Genomic DNA, 20,984 nt, shown 5'->3' with positions numbered 1-20,984 from the left:
AGCAAGTATGAGGGGCTGAAGGAACACTGGTATGGCCGGGGTGCAGAGAAGAATGTGGCTGGCTGTGAGGCTGAGGGGTGGGGTAGTTAACAATTACCCATGTTGCATCTTGAAGCATTTTGTCTTTATTAGTAGTACAAGAACATTGATTCAGGGAGTAGATCAGAACATATACACAACCTAATAAAATTTATTTTCCAAAGAAACCCTTCAGACTGTGGAGAGTAGAAGGAATTAGAAAGAGGAGGGTGCACAGCTGTTGTCTGGTTAGAGCTTTCTAGGACTGTACAAATGACAGAAAGGTACTAAGAGTAAGACTGAGCTACTTAATCAGCTTTCTGGAAATTGGTAATGGTATTTCTAATTCCAAATCCTGCTACGAGGAACTGTGGCTACATTGATCATGATGATGATGATTTGGTGAGGTAGACAACCCAGAACCAGTTCCCCCACCAAAGCTGTGGAAAACTGAGATGCCCCATAGACCTGTGCACTGGTCAGCCAGGGCTCCTTATGGGCACATCTCCCACATGGAGGTCTTCACATGGAAGCTGTCTAATCTGGTTTGTTTCTGGGCCTAGTTGGTTGGGTTTTTTTGTTTGTTTTTGTTTTTGTTTTTGTTTTTGTTTTGTTTTGTTTTGTTTTTGAGAGGTTTTTGCTACAGGCCATGCCAGAAAGAGGGAGACAGAAAGCAAGAAGTCACCCCTCCAGGAGGGATGGCCACACCACAATTCCTTCTCCTCCATTCTCCTCTTGGGATCTTGGGCACGCACGCACACGCGCCCAGCATGAGTTTATGCTGCCGAGCCCGGGATCCCAACCACGGTGGACTGCGTGGGAGTCCAGCGACATAATATTAGGCCATCTTCTGGTTCCTTGGCCTAGTTGTTTTAATGAATTTTTTTATAGGTCTATTTAAGAAGTAAGATACAAATAAAAAGCAAATATTCCTTCCAGCCATCTCTTTGTACATAAACACAGAGAAACATACATGGATGTATGGAGCAGATAGCTGTATGTATTTTATATAAATCACGTTATGACTGTAATTTGACTGCTTGCTTTACAAACTCAATTTGTAAGCAAGGTATTTATTTCCTTGTCAAAGAGACTTATAGTGTCTCCACTTTGATGATTGCATAGTAAGTAATGTATTGTAAGCAGTGACCATAATTTATTTAATAGTTTCCTCTTTGATGGACTCGTGTGCCACTTCCAATTTTCCCTCATTATACAAGACTGGAATGAATATCCTTATGCATAAATCTTTTTGTCCTTGTCTGGTTATCTTCTTAGCATACATTTCTGGATTACTGGGTCACTTGTTACACCCATTACAATTTCACTATATTTGTGAATCTTCTGCCATCCCAAAAGTTTGAAACAGTTTAATCTTTCTCAGTTTTGGAGATGTCTTTTATTCTAAATTATTGTCAAGTCTGGATAGATTCCTTTTATTCAAGTTTTTTTTTTTTTTTTCTTTTCTGATAGGTTATGGTTGCCATAATGTGAATGGATTCCTCCTCCCCTCCCATGCCCCCTTCCCCTGCTACCCCCCTCCAAATTCATGTACTGAAATCTGATGAGTCATTGTAATGGTGTTCATTTGATTATGATATTAACAGACTGGGCCTTGGGGCCAGCAAGTAGTATGATGATTAAGGTGCTGGACTCCCACATGGCCAACTATGGTTTGAGTCTCAGCCCCAGCGCCTTGAATGTCATGCAGTCATGCAGGGTACATGTGCATACATGCTGAAAATCCTAACAGGAGAATAGAGGACAAGGGATTGCAGTGTGGCCATTCCCCCTGGTGGCAGAGGAGTGATTTCTCACTTTCTCTCTGTCTGATAAGTACAAGTACACACACCCTTTGGTAAAAACCTCAAAAAAAAGATGGGTCCCTTGGGAAGTGATTAGACATTGATGTTGGGCTCCATGACTGGATGCTGTGAGTATTTAAAGAGACATGGACACGGATACGCACGTGTGTTCTTGTGCTGCTCTTGCTCTGTCTTACCACTTGATGTCCTCTTCTGTCACCAGTGAGAAGACCCTCACTAGATGCAGCCCTTGACCTTGGACCTCCAAAACCATGAGCTGAATAAATTCTAATCCTATAAACTACTACCTAGATTCAAGCACTTCTCTTATTAGCAGCCTAATGGTTTAAAACACAGGTGATGCTTTTTTTGCTAGTTTCATTTGCTAGTTTTTCAACTTGTCAGTGTTCTCTGTGTCTCTGTGTCATATTTTTTAAAGAATCATTTATTTAATTTTATTTATCATTAGTATTTTAAAATTAGCTACAGGTCACAGAGAGAGAAATCCACCAGGTCTGGGACTTGAACCATGGTTGACTGTGTGTGCGCTCACCACACCGCCTGCTGGTCCCTTTGTGTCATATTTTAGTACATTAATTTTTAGAAATTCATCTAAGATGGTTGAAGATCTTTAAAGTAGCTCAGTGACTAGTATACCTTTTTAAAATTATAGACTGGAGTATTTTTATTAAATTTGTCAGAGAGTGCATAAGCTCACCAGCCAGAAAGAGGTAGAGAGAAAAAGAGAGAGAGAGAGAGAGAGAGAAAACCACCAGGTCTAGGACTTGAACCGCAGTTGGCCATGTGGGAGTCCAGAACCTTAACCTCCATGTCATCTGCTAGCCTCTTAATTTTTTTTAAACTATTTTAATTTTTTTAATTGTTGAGTTTAAGAGTTCATTGTAGGCCGAACGTAAGTCTTTTTATCTGATATGTGTTTTGTGAATATTTCCTCCCAGTCTGTGTCTTGTTTTTTAATTCTTGAAAGCATTGTCTTTTGCAAAACGGAGACTTTAAGACAGTCTAATGTTCTCTTTTTCATTTATAGATAGTGTGTTTGATATTGTATCTAAAAAAGCATTGCCAAACAAAGTTTATCTAAATTTTCTTCAATATTATCTTAAAGGGGTATTAGAGTTTAGTGTTTTCTTTTTTTTTTTTTTTGAGAGGTTTTTGCTATAGGGTACATGCACTCGCTCGCTGGAGAGAGAGAAAGCAAGAAATCACCCCCTGGGGAGGATGGCTACGCTGCAATCCCTTCTCCTCCACTCTCCTCTTGGGATCTTGGGCACGCACGCACACGTGCCCAGTGTGAGTTTAAGCCACCAGGTCTGACACTTGAACCGCGGTCAACAACATGGGAGTCCAACGACATAGCCATTATGCTAACTGCTAGTCCCATAAAGTTTCATGTTTTATATTTAGATCTCTGATCCATATTTAGTCAGCTCTTTTGTTAATGGTGTAAAGTCTGTATTTAGATAAATTGTTTGTCCTGTGCACATTCAAGTGCCACAAATGTTTTTTTGCTCATGGTTAGTGTCCTCAGCTACCCCTGTGTTACTGATACTAAGACATTATGATGGCTGTCAGTTTAGATGTAGATATGAACGTTTATTTGCTCATGAGCAATCCACTTGAAAGCCATAAACGTGACTTGAAATGTTTCATTTTAGCATGAGATCAGTGGCAGGAGCATTTCCAGAATGTTCAGTTCTAACGGAACTAGCATGTTGTTTTGAACACAGTTGGTGCAAAATTACAACAGTGCTGAGAGGAGAAAGTCTCCTCTCTCTGTCCTGGTCCTTCTTACAACACCTCATTTTACCCAGGCCTGTGATCATTGTCTGTGTTGGCGTGCAGTGAACTTCATTCACTGTTTGATGCTGGAGACAGCAAGTTTTTAGTTAGATGCCCTCACTCCTGATCCTTACTCTTGGAGACCAGCTCTAGTCTCAGTATTACAATTTATAGGAATACATCAAAGATATGCTTTCTAATGCCTCCTTTAACCTCAGGATAAATAACTTGGAAGTCTTTCTCTTACTTCCTAAGCTTTGATATGACTCACAATGGAATAAAAAGACACATAGAAGTTTCAGTTCTTTTGGCTGCTTCTCTCCTAATAGTTCTGTGATTTGATACCATGGTGACAGGCATCAAGGAAATACTTAGAATTAATGATGCTTTCAGTCGATTTGAAAAAGAAATGTATTTTTAATTCCTCCGGCTTCTTGGTTAAATTACCATCTTGCATACAAACTCCTTTCTGGCATAAATGAATCGAAAATATCAATTTTAAGAATCATTTTAATCCATATAACATCATGCTTATTTTTGTCCTAATTTTTGCCTAAATTTACTAAGTTATTTTAACCCTAATTATAAAAAGAAAAAAGTGAAACAGATGGATTCAATATATAAATATATCTTATAATCTCTTAGTATTTAAAGAATTACATTTGGAATTATTGAGCTATATCTTCATATTTAAAAAATACACTAAATATCAGGCTGGCTTGGTGGTACAGTGCTAACGTCCTGCACCAGAGAAGTTGGTGACCCCAGTTCAAATCCTGAAACATACTCATACTCACTCTCAGAATACTCATGAGTGCACAGGATCCAGAGGGCTGGGGGACTGGAAAAAGGCAACTGTGGTGGGACCAGACCCTCTGGAAGTTACTCATTTCTTTCCCTTTCTCTCTCTCATGTTCACATGCACACACATGTGCTCTATCATGACAAAAGAAAAAAAGTACTGATGTTAATATTATTTTGTTTTAAATGGATTAAAGTTTAATGAGTTTTGAATACACCTTTGATAGAGAAGAGAATAACAACTTGAATTTACCTTGGTATTCTCTTTATGATTCAATGAAGAAGCTCCTTTGTAGTACTATTTGAAATATATATATATATATTTTTTTTTTTTTGAGAGGTTTTCACTATAGGGTGCGTGCGCTCGCCAGAAAGACAGAGAGAGACAGAGAGATAGAAAGCGAGAAATCACCCCCCAGGGGGGATGGCCATGCCACAATCCCTTCTCCTCCATTCTCCTCTTGGGATCTTGGGCACGCACGTACATGTGCCTGGCATGAGTTTAAGCCACCAGGTCTGGGACTCGAACCGCAGTCGACTACATGGGAATCCAGTGGCATAGCCATTACACCAACTGTTGGTACCTGAAATATATTTTTGTCCGTTATGTTTATATCACAATTAACCGCCCACTGGTCTCCATTTCATCTCATCTGGACGAGTTTTATAGTTCCATGATACAATCTCTCTCACATTAAAGTGTTGGTTTTTTTTGTTTGTTTGTTTTTTTACTGTCTTGCCCCACATTTTACACAACTATTTAATCTTTTCTAAATACTGCTCATATTATTGTATTAGGTTGTCCGAAAAGTCATGGTGTATTTTTCTGTTTTTCTATGCAAAAATGAGTCATGACTTTCCCCAAAAACCCTATAGTAGGTCGTGTATTGTGTTATAGAAAATGGGTTTGAGTAACCAGCAGTTAGCGTAATGGCTATGTCGCTGGACTCCCACGTAGTCGACCACGGTTCGTGTCCCGGACCCGGTGGCTTAGAACTCACGCCGGGCACGTGTGCGTGCGTGCCCAAGATCCTGAAAGGAGAATGGAGGAGAAGGGATTGCAGTGTGGCCATCCACTCTTGGGGGGTGATTTCTCACTTTCTGTCTCTCTGTCTCTGTCTTTCTGGTGAACGCACATGCCCTATAGCAAAAACCTCTAACAAAAAAGAAAAGAAAAGGAAAAAAGAAGGAAGGAAGGAAGGAAAGAAAGAAAGGGTATGGGTTTGGCATAAATACTCCTTACTATCTCCCTGAGTTGGACATAACTCTTTCATCTAAATTTCAGTGTCCTTAACTGTGAAATTAAGTATTATGATCAAACACACAGAAGTTGGGATTATGGGGAACCAGCAGTTGGCGTAATGGCTATGTCGCTGGACTCCCACGTAGTCGACCACGGTTCGTGTCCCGGACCCGGTGGCTTAGAACTCACGCCGGGCACGTGTGCGTGCGTGCCCAAGATCCCGAGAGGAGAATGGAGGAGAAGGGATTGCGGCGTGACCATCCCCCCTGGGGGGTGATTTCTCGCTTTCTGTCTCTCTGTCTGTCTCTGTCTGTCTGGCGAGCGCACGCGCCCTATAGCGAAAACCTCTCCAAAAAAAAAGGAAAAAGTTGGGATTATGATTAGAGGAAAACAATGCTTATTCTCTTAATTCTTCTTATCTGTCTACAAATTCAAAGTACAAAATAATCAACTCTGCATCTCAAATCAACCCAAATTTTGGTTCAGGCAACTGCTCAACACTTACTTACCTTGACTCCCCTTTCGGTGGCCAACATGTTAGTCAAAGCCTAGTTGGAGCTCTCCTACCCTAACCACAGCTTCTCAATTTATGTCCCTCCACATCTGTTTATATGAGCCTGGACTGTCTTCCCTGCACCATCACCATTGGTTGAAATGCTATCAGTCCTTGAAAACTGAATGACATCATCTCTAAATTCCTGATTAACCGTAGCCAGCTTAAAGTGATGATTATTTTTTTCCTGAAATTTTTAGGCCACTCAGATTCCTGCTTTCTTACAACACTTTACATTTATTCCTTTGAATAGTAGTTACTTGTGTCAAGAGGTTTTCTGAGTTAAAATGCTCAGTAGCAAGGCTGGGTATTATATTCATGCATGCTGATGGCTCTTAGAACTGTGGAGGACACAAAGACAGTTTTGTAAAACCATTTGGTGAGTAAAATCATTTGGTGAGTAATCCCCTATTTCGGGATTACTTCTCATAGAGATAAATATTTTCCATTAAATATTGTAAAACCATTACAAAATGGTTGGTGAAATAAGTATTTTTCATTCAATATTGTAAAACCATTGAAAAATTGTTGGTCAGCTAGATGGCATGGTGGTTAAGGTGGCTAGATCCCATATGGCTGAACGTGTGATTTGAGTACTGGACCCCGCAGCTTGAAAAACACCCTGGGCGCATGTACATATATGTCCAAAATTCTGAGGGGAGAATGGAGAAGGAATTGAAGCATGACCATCCACCCTGTGGGGTGATTTCTTACTTCTCCTTGCGAAAAAAAAGAAAAGAATTCACAATAATTTCGCTTTACTTGCATTGGCTCAAAGCAGCTTCAGCAATTCAGGCTCCTTATTACCTTGAGCATTTAAAAATTAATACTCTCTAGAAAACTTGTTCCAATTGACTAACAGCAGTGTTTCATACTGTGTCAGGGTCTGACAGCTTGTCTTACATAGGAAAGAATATGAGGCATCTCTAGTTAATAGTTCATATTCTAAAAATACCTAGTTCATATCTGACACAAATCCATCTCAATAGATAAGACTCTATTGTATTACTCCCTGAGGGTCCTTTTGTTCCTTAGAACCTGGTAGGCAATGACCCAAATAATGCCTAGTATCTCATTATGCACCCTCAGACTAAGAAAGGCCTCTAAACCTGTCCAGTGCATTTTCTAGATTTCCAGACGAGTTTTACCTAAATCATTTCTGACAGGAAGACAACTCTTCTAGTCTTAATTATCCCAAGGGAAGACGATTTCATAGCTTCCCTTATAAAATAAGAATCTTCACAAATGAATGTGGTAAATGAGCCCTTGGGCTATTGCTGTGACAGATGAAGTATGTCAGTGAATAACTTGAAAGGAGTACGATCAAGAAAGAAAAATCTCCCCTTGCTCGAGATTAGGTGAGGGTAAGGTGTCTAGGAGGATTTGCCGTGAAAGCTCTCAGGAAAATTACACTTGGAGATAGAGAAGAAAGGGGTGAGGGTGATCATTGATTTTTGATGTAAAGGTAGAGGGAAGACATTTGAGAAAACGAAAGAAGAAAGATTACCAATTAAATGGAAAATAACAAATGAAAGAGAGATGCCCGTAAGTAAATGAAATGTAAAGGTCAAAGAAAGGCCCTGACGGGAAGCTTTTTTAGATTATATCTTTGTGGTTTTTTTTTTTTTGAGAGGTTTTTGCTGTAGGACACCTGCACTTGCCAGAAAGACAGAGAGACAGAGAGACAGAAAGCGAGAAATCGCCCTCCGGGGTGATGGCCATGCTGCAGTCCCTTCTCCTCCATTCTCCTCTCGGGATCTTGGGCACGCACGCACACGCGCCCGGCGTGAGTTTAAACCACCGGGTCCGGGACGCGAACCGTGGTTGACTATGTGGGAGTCCAGCAACATGGCCATTACGCTAACTGCTGGTTCCCTAGATTATATCTTTTTAAAAAGTTTATTTATTTATCTCTTCCATGAATGAGAGAGAGAAAGAAAGAAAGCAAGGGTGAGAGGGAGAGAGAGCAAGAGTAGACATCCCCAGCAGGGCCCTGACATCACGACCCACCCCTGACTCCGTCCAGCCCTTGATCTGGGACATGCACACCCCCATCATATCCAAGAAGGGTTTGGGATGCGAATCTGGTACCCTTTCATGTGGGTTAGCCTCAGAGAGCATCCCATTTTACTATTGCACCACCATCAGGCTCCTTCTAGGTGGTATGTTTAAGAGATATTTAGTATCTGTTAGTTTGAAGTTTAAGAAACTGTCGGCTAGGGACTAGCAGTTAGCACAATGGCTATGTCGCTGGACTCCAATGTAGTCGACCGCGGTTTGAGTCCCGGACCCGGTAGCTTAAACTCATTCCGGGCACGTGTGCGTGTGTGCCCGAGAGAAGAATGGAGGAGAATGGAGGAGAAGGAATTGTGGCATAGGCATCCCCCCTAGGAGGTGATTTCTCACTTTCTGTCTCTCTGTCTCTCTCTGTCTTTCTGGTGAGTGCACGTGCCCTATAGCAAAAACCTCTCCAAAAAAAAAAAAGAAACTGTTGGCTGTGTATTTATGTTAACTTGTTAATTTAAAAAAGATGAAAAGCATTTAAATTTTTATGGCTACTTTCTTAAAAGAATTCATCTATTTTCACTTTAGTTTTTTTTTTTTTTGAGAGATTTTCACTGTAGGGCACATGCACTCACCAGACAGAGAGAGAGAGAGACATAGAGACAGAAAGCGAGAAATCACCCCCCAGGGGGGATGGTCACGCCGCAATCCCTTCTCCTCCATTCTCCTCTCGGGATCTTGGGCACGCACGCACACGCGCTCGGCGTGAGTTTTAAGCCACCGGGTCCAGGACACGAACCACGGTCGACTACGTGGGAGTCCAGCGACATAGCCATTACGCTAACTGCTGGTTCCCTTCACTTTAGTTTTTAAAAAGTGTGGTGTGAGGTGTACTTTTGTTGGGTAAATTCACTTTACAAGCCAAGTGATGTACAGTCATTGAATGTTTAAACTAATTTTTTAAAAGTGAATTAAATATAAGGATTGCTTTTCCATTCTGTTCTATTGATATTCCTGGATGTTAAAAAAAAAATAACACTCTATTTATTTAATAAGAAAAACCCTGGTTTCTTTGTCTACCTCGGAGTATGTAAGGATAATTAAAATCATCCATTAATAGAGTTGTTTTCCTTCCGGCAACTTCAATTCTGTTTTCTTTGTCTGCATCTAAGTTTTCTCTAGAAATTTTATGAAAATGCCCATGAAAGATGACTGTGTTTTGCCCTGAATGGCCCAGATTGGAAGCAAACCATATGTTGAAAATGTGTAAAGCACAATAGGGAACAGAGATTTTCGCAATTTATTTTATCCTTCATTTGGGGCCAGAAATATATAACACAAATAAAACTTTTGTAGTTACTTAGAGAATTGAATGGTGTGTACAAGATTATCTGAATACTCTCCCTTTTCATTATGTTATATTTATAATTTATATGTTCCAGATATTCTTTTTATGCATAATATATTTTACTAAAATGTAATGGAAGACATTGAATGTTATTAACTTCCATCTACTGAAAAAAAAAAGAAAACATTCCTAGTCACCTGTACAGATAAGTAGTTTCTTCCTCAGTGTGATTCTGTGTGTGTATCCTTTATGTAATTATAGACTAACCTGGTGCTTTTAATTCTACTGACGTGAGGCTTTTTTTTTTTTTTTAATTTTCAAAAAGTCACATGCATATATATTTATTTACTCTGCAACACTTAAAGATAGAGTAAAAAAAGAATGTATGTTTTTTGGGGGGTCCCTGAGTGGCATAGGTGGTTAAGGTACTGGACTCCCACATGGCCTTCCGCCATTTGAACAGCGGTCGACTACATGGGAGTCCAGCTACATAGCCATTACGCCAACTGTTGGTCCCTGTCTTAAAATTTAACATCTTCTAATCCACGAACATGATATAGCTCCCTAGTTTTCTTTAAGTTAGTCTTTTCATTTCTGTCAATAAAATGTATTTTTTTTCTATGGAGAGATCTTATACAGGTCTTATGAGTTTAAATCCTAGTATTTGATTGTTTTTCTACTGTCTTTCTACCGTTGCACATGGTAAGTTTAAAAAAGTAAAACGGGGACCAGCAGTTAGCGTAATGCCTATGTCGCTGGACTCCCACGTAGTCGACCGCGGTTCAAGTCCTGAACCCAGCGGCTTAAACTCACGCTGGGCACGTGTGCATGCATGCCCAAGATCCCAAGAGGAGAATTGAGGAGAAGGGATTGCAGCATGGCCATCCCCCCTGGGAGGTGATTTCTCACTTTCTATCTCTGTTTCTCTCTGTTTTGCTGGCGAGTGCATGTGCCTTAAAGTGAAAACCTCTCCAAAAAAAAAAAAAAATGTAAAACTGATTTTTAAAAACTCTGTATTTAGCACTCTTGGAAATCTTTCTAAAATAATGGTTATCCATATATGCATCTTGTCCTGGACCTGGAGGCTTGAAACTCATGCCTGCTGTTTGTGTGTGTGAGTCCCCAAAATCCTGAGAGGAGATTGAAGGAGACAAAAAATGTGAATAAGATAACTCTAATAAAGCATTGCATTTGTGTTTAGTATAAAGTAAACTCACACGTGGGAAAGGACCCTGAGTGACCCCAAAGCACTTGCAGCTTCAACCCCCTCATTTTCCTCTGGCTCTGCATTCCACTGCTGGCCAGGAGCAAGCTGGGGCATTCAAAAGACATTCAAGGAGGCTGTACCTGGGCAAGAAATGTGTTTGCCTCAAGTTCCCACAATCAATCTAACAACCAACTGGGTAGGAAGAGAAACCAGATTGTTATCCAAGTGGCCCAGCATGGACTGGAGAGATGGAGGGCAGACAAAATGTCCTCCGTGTTTGAAAAATAAGGCCAATCAGCCACACTCTTGCGTATTTCATTGGGAAAATATATAGGAAGAAACCACATGCACATATTGAGTAACACATCCCTTATCCAGTCTCACGATCAATAAATTATTTAATTTATCGATCCTTTCAGGTTCGTACTCATTGTGCCCCACTTAAGAAATGTCTTCCTGCCTCTTGTGAAGATACTTTGGACATTATGGTCTAGAAGTTTTATTATTTTGCCTTTTATATTTTAGCTCGATAACTCACCTGGAATTGATTTTTGTGTGTGGTATGCTAGAGTTGTCAAGTTTCATTTTATTCCACGTGGAAATTGTCCTAGAATTGTTTATTGGAAGAGACGGTCCTTTCCCCACCCGTGAGAAGTACTAGCTTTGCTAAAAATCACTTGTCCATATATGCATGTATCTGATAATGGATTCTCCATTTTGGTACATTTGTTCATTTATCTGTCCTGGTGCCAGTACTACACTGTCTTAATAATTTTTTTTAAAGTTTATTTCTTCCGAGAGAGAGAGAGACCAAGCCAGAGACAGCACTCCCAACAGGGTTCTGACACCGTAGTCCACCCCCAGCCAGCCCTGGCCCATGGGCACATGTATGCCCACCCTGGTCAGGGAGGTCTCAGGTGGGAACCCAGAACCTTCCCATGTGGCTGAGCCTTGCAGAGGGTTGCACTTTACTGATTTAGCACCACTCAGCTCCATATTTTTATAACTCTTGATATCTCATTAAACATGTCTTTCTGTCTTGTTTTTCCTCAGTAGTGTCTTGGTTATTCTTGGGGTTTTTTTTGCATGATTAAATGTTAGTATCAACTCATCAAATTATATGTACATACTTGCACACATACATACACTCCTATCAGGTTGAAATTTTTTTTTTTTTTAATTTCATTTGGTCCCTACAACCATGTGTAGAAAATGTTTTGTGTTAAAATTTTATCTTCTTTTTTTTGGGGGGGAGAGGTTTTTGCTATCGAGTGCGTGCACTCGCTGGAAAGACAGAGACAGAAAGTGAGAAACCATCCCCCGGGGGGAATGGCCATGCTGCAATCCCTTCTCCTCCATTCTCCTCTCAGGATCTTGGGCATGCACGCACACACGCCCGACATGAGTTTAAGCCATCGGGTCCGGGACTCGAACAGCGGTCGACTACATGGGAGTCCAGCTATTTAGCCATTATGCCAACTGCTGGTCCCTGTCTTAAAATTTAAAATCTTCCAATCCATGAACATGATATAGCTCCCTAGTTTTCTTAGTTAGTCTTTTCATTTCTGTCAATAAAATGTATTTTTTTTTTCCTATGGAGAGATCTTGTACAGGTCTTTTGAGTTTAAATCCTAGTATTTGATTGTTTTTCTACTTGTTTTTCTACCGTTGCACATGGTAAGTTTAAAAAAGTAAAACTGATTTTTAAAAACTCTATTTAGGACTCTTGGAAATCTCTCCACAATAAGGGTTGGCAATCCTCATTGTGTATCTAAATTCACTAACTCTAATGATATAGTTTGACATTGCCCCGTGATAATCTATGGAGTTTAGTTGTTAGCAACAGAAACTGATTCTGGCTGATTTTTGCAAATGAGAATTTACAAGAAAAATACAGGCAAGATGAGAAATTTCTGGGTTTTTAAGGGGATCTGCTTTGAAAATAACCAGGCACCAAAGTAGCCCCAAAGCACCAAGGAGCATGAGCTAAGGCTGGATGGCATGAGGCCTCTGTGATGACGTAACTACCCCTGTTCATGCTGTCTGTCTTTTTTTGTCAGTTACAACATTCACAGCAGAGAGCATATAATTGCCAAGATGAAGATCTTTTCCTGACTTTTTTCTCTTTTTTTTTTGGTAGAGCTCTTTGCCGTAGGGTGTGTACGCTCACCGGAGAAGTAGAGAAAGATACAGAGAGAGATTCGGTAAGAGGAAAAGTGAGAAATCACCCCTGCCCCCCCAGGGAGGATAGCCACGCTGCAATCCCTTTTCCGTCATTCTCCTCCCAGGATCTTGGGCACACATGCATACGCAACCGGCATGAGTTTCAGGCCACCAGTTGTAGGACTTGAACCACGGTTGGCCATGTGGGAGTCCACCAGCATAAACACTATGCTATCTTCTGGCCCCTTCCTGACTTTTCTTAAGCAAAGCAAGGGGGCATTCGTCTTTGGGTTTTTGTGAGGACCTGCTTGGCTGAAGGAAATTCTGAGTGGGGAGGCTGTGGTTTAGAAATAAACATAAAATAAACACACAGAGAAACAGGAGTATAGAAAAGTGAAGATCAGGAGGGCCCACTTTCTCTGAATGTGAAAAGCCAAGACCAGGAACCCTGCCCCCACCTCAGGTTTATTCTTTTAAAGGACAGAAAATGGGGGGAGAGGAAGTGAAATGCAAAGCCAGTGGCTTTAGGATGTCAGTCATCTGAAGATGCATAAGCAGCTGGCACCAGGTCATTTCTCTGATCTTTTTGGGGCAAAATCTGATAAACACAGGTGGCTTCCTTTAGCCTGATACTGCCTTGCTGTACTGGTTGGTATTGGTCTCCATGGATCAGCAACAGGAAGATAACCCGCAACAACAGGCAGATAGCAGGTTTGTATGCAAATACCCTCATAGCCCTTGCTAATGATGCTTGACTCTAAAAGTCACCATGTTTTCTCCGATTGGCCGTTCTCCACAGGCTTTTTGGTGGGAGGTAGTCCTTAAGAATATATGTAAGTATTGGGACCAGCAGATGGCATAATGGCTATGTCACTGGACTCCCATGTAGTTGACCGTGGTTCGAGTCCCAGACCCAGTGGCTTAAACTCATGCCGGGCGCGTGTGCGTGCATGCCCAGGGTCGGGGGAGGGGGGTGGTGATTTCTTGCTTTCTGTCTCTCTGCCTCTCCCTGTCTGGCGAGCGCATGCGCCCTATAGCAAAAACCTCTCCAAACACAAACAAACACACAAACAAACAAACAAAAGAATATATGTAAGTATGTATTTATTTATACCATGCATCTATTTATTGAGTGTCCGTACTCCTGACCTAGGGTGGAAGGAGGTCGGTAATGTCCCTTTTCTGAGGGAATGACTAGGGACTGTTTCCACTGTAAGCTCTTGGTAACCAGCAGAGGAGTTATACTTTGTGCCTTTAAAAGAGATGCCGGCAATGTTTTAATCAAAAGTCATAAAATGCTATTTCACCCGTTCAGCCTCATGTACTTAATCTATCTTCTGTTATGGTTCAATCTTCCCGATTAAATTCTGGGATATAATATTCAACTTCAGACTTGTCCCTATGATGGGGGAGAGATAGGGAATCAAGGATGGGAAAAAAAGGCAAAATTACACAGGAAACAAGAAATGGAAAATTATTTGTTGATGATAACATGTATGTTGACGTGTTGATTGAGCCAATATACAGTGTATTCTGGTTGGAAAAATCTCATTTTGTATGCTGTAATGATGTATAGCAAATGAATGTAAATAAATAAATTTAAATAAATTTTAAAAATGGTCAACATGGTTAAAAAAGAGAGAGAGAGAGAGAGAGATGCCAGATCCCTAGATCTAGAAGGCTTAACTGGAAGAACAATCTTTACACAATGTTGCACACTATGGGGAAGAGAGAGGAAAGTATAGATTTTTAGAAGAAAGTGGATGCTGGGACCAGCAGGTGGCATGGTGGTTAAGGCGCTGGACATTCCCACATGGCCGACCATGGTTCAAGTCTTGGATCTGGTGGCTTGCTTTCTCACTTTCTCTCCCTCTCTCTCTCTGTGTCTCTCTCTGGTTAAAATAAGTAAAAGAATAAATAAAAATAAATAATTCTTTTAAAAAAGAAGGAGAAAGTGGATGCTTTTAAGAGGAGTGGGTGTTGGAAAGTGGCGAACACATGGTCACTAGAAGATAGCTTGGTGCTTGTCAGACAGTTCTCACTACAATTTGTCAGTAAATTCTTTCCTCGATGTCAGTAAATACTGTGATAGGATTTCTGGATCTACCATATTCTTATCTCCATAAACAGAAATGTATACACAACACTGTTTTCTCTTATTAATTTGAATTTGTTAATACATGATCATTTATCATAGAAAGTTTCAGTGAAGTCGATAGAAGCTTAAAGAGTTAGAAAGCCAAGCTAAAATGATTTAGAGTTTTTCCAAAGCAATCTGTCTTACTAAGTGAACTAAGAGAAACCTATCCTAGAACATCACTTCTCCAGGAGTTCAGATATCGTGTACAATGTTTTTCTGTTTTGTTTTGCTTTTGTTTTCAAGGTTTTTTATTTTTTTAGATCAGTGAAGTTCAGTTAGGGTTGGTGTTTTATTCTTTTCCCATCAGGGGTGGCTCCAACTTGAACTGTGTCACCCAGAGAAAGAATAAGCTCCCATGCAAGTGTTTTCAGATGTAGTCGGCTTGCAGAGATGGATTTCATTTAGAGTAGGCAGAACTAAATGTCCTAATGCATGGTAGTATGTTGCACTTAAAAATGGAATTGGAAATCTTTGCATTCAATCCGTACAGAAGGAAGAAACTTGGCCTGTGTATATTGCTGGAATATGATTGCCTTGTGTACACTTGAAAGCTTCCTAGGCTGGGACCAGCAGTTAGCGTAATGGCTATGACGCTGGACTCTCATGTAATCGACCACGGTTTGATTCCCGGACCCGGTGGCTTAAAACTCACACCGGGCGTGTGTGCGTGCATGCCCAAGATCCCAAGAGGAGAATGGAGGGGAAGGGATTGTGGTGTGGCCATCCCCCCTGGGGGTTGATTTCTCTCTTTCTGTCTCTCTGTCTGTCTGGTGAGCACACGTACCCTATGGCAAAAGTCTCTCCAAAGGGAGGAAAAAGAACTTCCTAGGCTGAGCAAGAGTGCTCTGAGACAACCTGCTCCATTACTGCACAGGACTAATGCTACTTTGTACATCAGTTCTTTGAGAATTCTGACTCTACTAACTTTGTATCTCCTTTTCTTCTGCATGCGATTTTTTTTCATTCTAAAAATAATATATATTCCTTAAAAAAGTTCCTGCAGGGAGGGGAGCATTTGTAGGAAATACAAAGAAAAAGCTTAGAAGTTTCTTATACTGCTAGAATAATTCCTCTCTTCCATAGCCGCACATTTGTCAGAATTCAGCAAGAGAATGCGTGTCTCTTTCCTCACATGAGAACATTGCAGGTTCTTTGAAGACAGCTTTCATGGCAGCATGAAGTGTGTATGTGTGCTTTTTTCCCCCTTTTCAAGCATGACATGTATTTTAAGTTGTTAAAATAAATGCTTTAGGTATAGATAAAATAGCCTTAAAAGTGAAAATGGAATTGCTTAATAAATAATTTGTATGACATTTATGCAGTTTTATTTTATGATTGAAATTCAGGACAGTATTGAATAGACTGACTTGACACTCCGAATTACGTTTTAGCTGTTACCGATTTTTTTACACGAGATCTCGGTATGAATGCCTGTCAGTACGCTGTAGACACACAAATGGCATTTTTATTTTGGACAGTGATTCAATTGAAAGGAACATTATTTTGTTATTACGGTGTTATGTGGTCTCTATTTTAAAAAGTTTTTAAATTATGGAGCTGGCAATCACAAGTCTCCTTTAGGTAAATTGAAAGCCAAGGGAAAGCGTTACTTCAAGTAATAACAGCATTGAAAGATTTTTTTTAAATGCCCCTGTCAGTACATCATCCTCTTCATAATGAATAAATGTGTGATTTCAAGGTCACATGTTTAAACTCTAATTCTCATTCATATAATTAACAAAGTGTTATCGGCTCTTCTATGTAAGAAATGGGTCCCTATTGAGAAGTCTTAACATACTGACAGAATGAAGAACAAAACTGACTTGAGTCCAAAATCGTTTCAGGGTTTTGGCCACATATGCAAAACACACCCAGTGTTTCTCAAGCTGCTAGGTCCTAGACTGGAACTGTTCAGTGACCACTGTGGAATCCATCTGACTTACCCACCATGCCACTGGCTGGGCTAAGAGCTATTTCTTAATATGCCCTCCTAACTTGTAATTTCCATGATATAGATCATAACATAGAATAATTCAGCAATGATTTTTTTTTTTTTTTGGAGAGATTTTTGCTATAGGGCGCGTGTGCTCGCCAGACAGAGAGAGACAGAGACAGAAAGCGAGAAATCACCCCCCAGGGGGGATGGCCACACCACAATCCCTTCTCCTCCATTCTCCTCTCGGGATCTTGGGCACGCATGCACACGTGCCTGGCGTGAGTTTAAGCCACCGGGGCCCGGACTCGAACCACGGTTGGGTACATGGGAGTTCAGCGACATAACCATTATGCTAAGTGCTGGGTCCAGCAGATCTATATGTTTTTAAAAAATAACTAAGTTATCTATAACTTGGCTATTCTTAAAGTTTCTCTAGTCCCTTCTATTTTTTTGAGAAATTTTTGCTATAGGGCACGTGCACTCTATAGAGACAGAGACAAAGTGACAAATCACCACCCCGAGCAGATGACCACGCCCCAGTCCCTTCTCTCCCACTCTCCTCTCGGGATTTTGGGCACACACACATGCATGCCCAGCATGAGTTTTAAGCCAGATCCAGGACTCGAATGGCGGTTGACTACATGGGAGTCCAGAAAAGAAAAAAACTTAATTTGCATCATACATAATACATAATATAATAACAACTCAAATTGAAGAAGAGTTCCAATAAATTAATAAGAAAAAGAAAACCCAATGAAAATGACCCAAGGATATTACCTGGAAAAGATATTGGTCACAAATATACAACCTCATTAAGAATGAGGGGCCAGGGAACCAGCAGTTAGCGTAATGGCTATGTCACTGGACTCCCACGTAGTCGACCGCGGTTCGCATCCCGGACCCAGTGGCTTAAAACTCACGCCGGGCGCATGTGCGTGTGTGCCCAAGATCCCGAGAGGAGAATGGAGGAGAAGGGATTGTGGCGTGACCATCCCCCTTGGGGGATGATTTCTCGCTTTCTGTCTCTATGTCTCTCTCTGTCTGGCGAGCGCACGTGCCCTATAGCAAAAACCTCTCCAAAAGAAAAAAAAAAAAAAAAAAGACTGAGGGGCCAAATGGTGGCACAGCAATAAAGCCTGATACTCTGCAAAGCTGACCCTCATGGAAAGGTTCTGGGCTCTGATCCAGAGTCCTCCCTGAGTGTGAGAGACACATGGAGGCCTATAATCCAGGGATGGCTGAGGCTGTGTTTCATGGGCCAACAGGAATGGAAGGTAAGGCGGCTGGATCCCACATGGACAACTTCGTGATTCGAGTTCTGGATCCAGTGGCTTAAAAATCATGCCAGGTGCGTGTATGTACATACCCAAAGTCCTAAGGAGAGTGGAGAAGGGACTGTGCTGTGGTCATGACCCCCTCGGGGATGATTTCTCACTCTACCTTTCCTTGTCTGCTTCTCTGACAAACACGCATGCTCACGGGACAGCAGATGGTGTAATGGTTACGTCCCTGGACTCCCATGTAGTCAACCACAGTTCAATTCCTGGATCCGGTGGTTTAAAACACACCAGGCACGTGTGCATGCAGGTCCAAAATCCTGAGAGGAGACTGGAGAAGGGACTGCGGTGTGGCCACCCCTCCTGGGGAGTAATGTTTCACTTTCTGTCTCTCTCCAGTGAGCACTTGCACCCTATACCAAAATCTCTTTTAAAAAAGCACACATGCACTATAGTTACACTTAACAGCAGCAACAAATTAATAAAATATCTCATGCATAATAGAGTGCTTGTGTACATGTGCACATGAGACAGACAGAGAGAGAGAGAGATGAGCACCCTCCTCAGAGTCTGGGCATGGCCACAATCCCCTTCCTCCAGTTCTCTAGCCCATTGGATCTTGAGCACTCATGCACGTGCCTCTGGTGAGTCTGAGGCTTCACAGTGCAGTTGCCATGAGGAAAAAAAGCCTCTCTTGAGTCATGCAGCACTGCCGAACCATTGAGCCAGTCCTGAGGCAAATATCTTATTCAACTGTGATATTTGTTCTATATGAGTTTCTGAAGATTTTTTTTTTTTCAGACGTTTTAGCTATAGGGCGCATGCGCTCGCCAGAAAGACAGAGAGAGACAGAGAGACAGAAAGTGAGAAATCACCCCCCAGGGGGGATGGCCACGCCGCAGTCCCTTCTCCTCCATTCTCCTCTCGAGATCTTGGGCACGTACGCACATGCACCCAGCGTGAGTTTGAGCTACCAGGTCCGGGACTTGAACCGTGTTTGACTACATGGTGGTCCAGCGACATAACCATTCCACCATTCCACTGCTGGTCCCAATGAAGATATTTTTTACACCATACTTTTTTTCTGTTTTTAACCTGTCAGTCTTTTGTCTTATAGATTCTGGCTTTCTGTCATGTTTAGGGCAATCTTTTCTACTCCAAGATTCTAAACTATCAGTCTATATTTCTCCTATTAACAATATTTTTTAAAATAATTATTTATTTAATTGTATTTATTCATTCCGTTGTTTTCATTTGACCAGAGAAAGACAGATACACAGAGAGAAGGAAAGTGAGAAAGCAAGCCACCAGGTCCGAGACTTGAACCGTGGTCGGCCATGTGGGAGTGTCTAGCACCTTAATCACAACACCACCTGCTGACCCCTGTATTTTTAAACTAGATGGCAATAATAGAAAATAGGGGAAAAGCCATATAAAAAAGCAAAAGTGTTTATATATATTATGCAGAGCTGACTCTGCCAGGTGGTTTCCTGTGATCTTTACATGCTCTAATTAATTAAATCTTCAAAATGACCTAGCCATGTTATCCCAAATTTGATAGCTAAGGACATCAAAGCACAAAGAGATTAAGAAACTTGCTATAAGTCACTCAACTCAGTAAGTGAGTGGTGAGTCAGAACCAAACTTCTGCAGCCTGGCTGGATCTTGAGCCTATTTGGTAAACCGTAATTCATTATTCATTAATCTTATTTTTTTTTTTTAAGAAACTCTGAAGACTATCTGAACATCTTGGTTTCCTCTGCCGTATTGCCCTTGGTGGGAAATATGGTAGAAATGTACTTCTTCCTTCCCGTGAAATGCAGAAGCGAGTAATGTGTGTGCTAACTTGAGAAAACCATGGCTAGGAAGCCAGGAGATCAAACAATCAGAAAACAAATTGTATTCTTTTCTTTTTTTTTTTTTTTTTGAGGGGTTTTTGCTTTAAGGGCGCGGGCATTCACCCGACAGACTTGCTATAAGGGCGCGTGCATTCACCAGACAGACAGACAGACAGAGAGATAGAAAGCCAGAAATCACCCCCCAGGGGAGATGGTCACGCCACAATCCCTTCTCCTCCATTCTCCTCTTGGGATCTTGGGCACGCACGCACACGCGCCCGGCGTGAGTTTAAGCCACCGGGTCCGGGACTTGAACTGCAATTGACTATGTGGGAGTTCAGCGACATAGCCATTACGCTAACTGCTGCTCCCAACAAATTGTATTCTTTAGAAATAAGAGCTCGGTGACAAAAATGTGCAGATTATATTGCAGGGAGACTTTGATTTTCGAATGCCTTCTTGCCTCTCTCTCTCTGTAACATCAGACATTGGTTATATGAAGGAGTAGCTTTGGAAGAAAATGCAGGGAGTACTATAAAGTCCATACAGTCTTTGAGCTGTTGCTGCAGGGCATGCCAAAGCTCTAAGCAAAGACATGACCTACTGCTGGGTTTTCCAGATAGAAGAGACCTGAGCATTAGCCTGAGAAGGTCAGGAGAGGCTTCTTTAGAAACATGAGGTGCTCCATGACTGCAGCAGAGGGCTTTGCCTCCCCTGTATAAAAGAATGAGCACAGAGGGACCAGCAGTTAGCGTAGTGGCTATGACACTGGACTCCCACGTAGTCGACCACGGTTCGAGTCCCGGACCTGGTGGCTTAAACTCACGCCAGGCGCGTGTGCGTATGTGCCC

The 20,984-nt window shown here is 41.4% G+C and overlaps 1 protein-coding gene across 1 annotated transcript in view; it reads left to right on the top strand.

Annotated features, from left to right (window-relative positions):
- Nucleotides 1–20,984, top strand: part of KCTD8 (potassium channel tetramerization domain containing 8) — a gene marked incomplete at its 5' end in the record, with an annotated part of 358,032 nt that overhangs the window by 97,869 nt on the left and 239,179 nt on the right. The gene's annotated exons all lie outside the window — the stretch shown is intronic.

The sequence above is a fragment of the Tupaia chinensis genome, unplaced genomic scaffold (assembly GCF_000334495.1).
Source record: "Tupaia chinensis unplaced genomic scaffold, TupChi_1.0 Scaffold148884_1, whole genome shotgun sequence".
Taxonomy (NCBI): domain Eukaryota; kingdom Metazoa; phylum Chordata; class Mammalia; order Scandentia; family Tupaiidae; genus Tupaia; species Tupaia belangeri.
The sequence above is the reverse complement of the archived record's forward strand: the minus strand, read 5'-3'. Positions and strand labels throughout refer to the sequence as shown.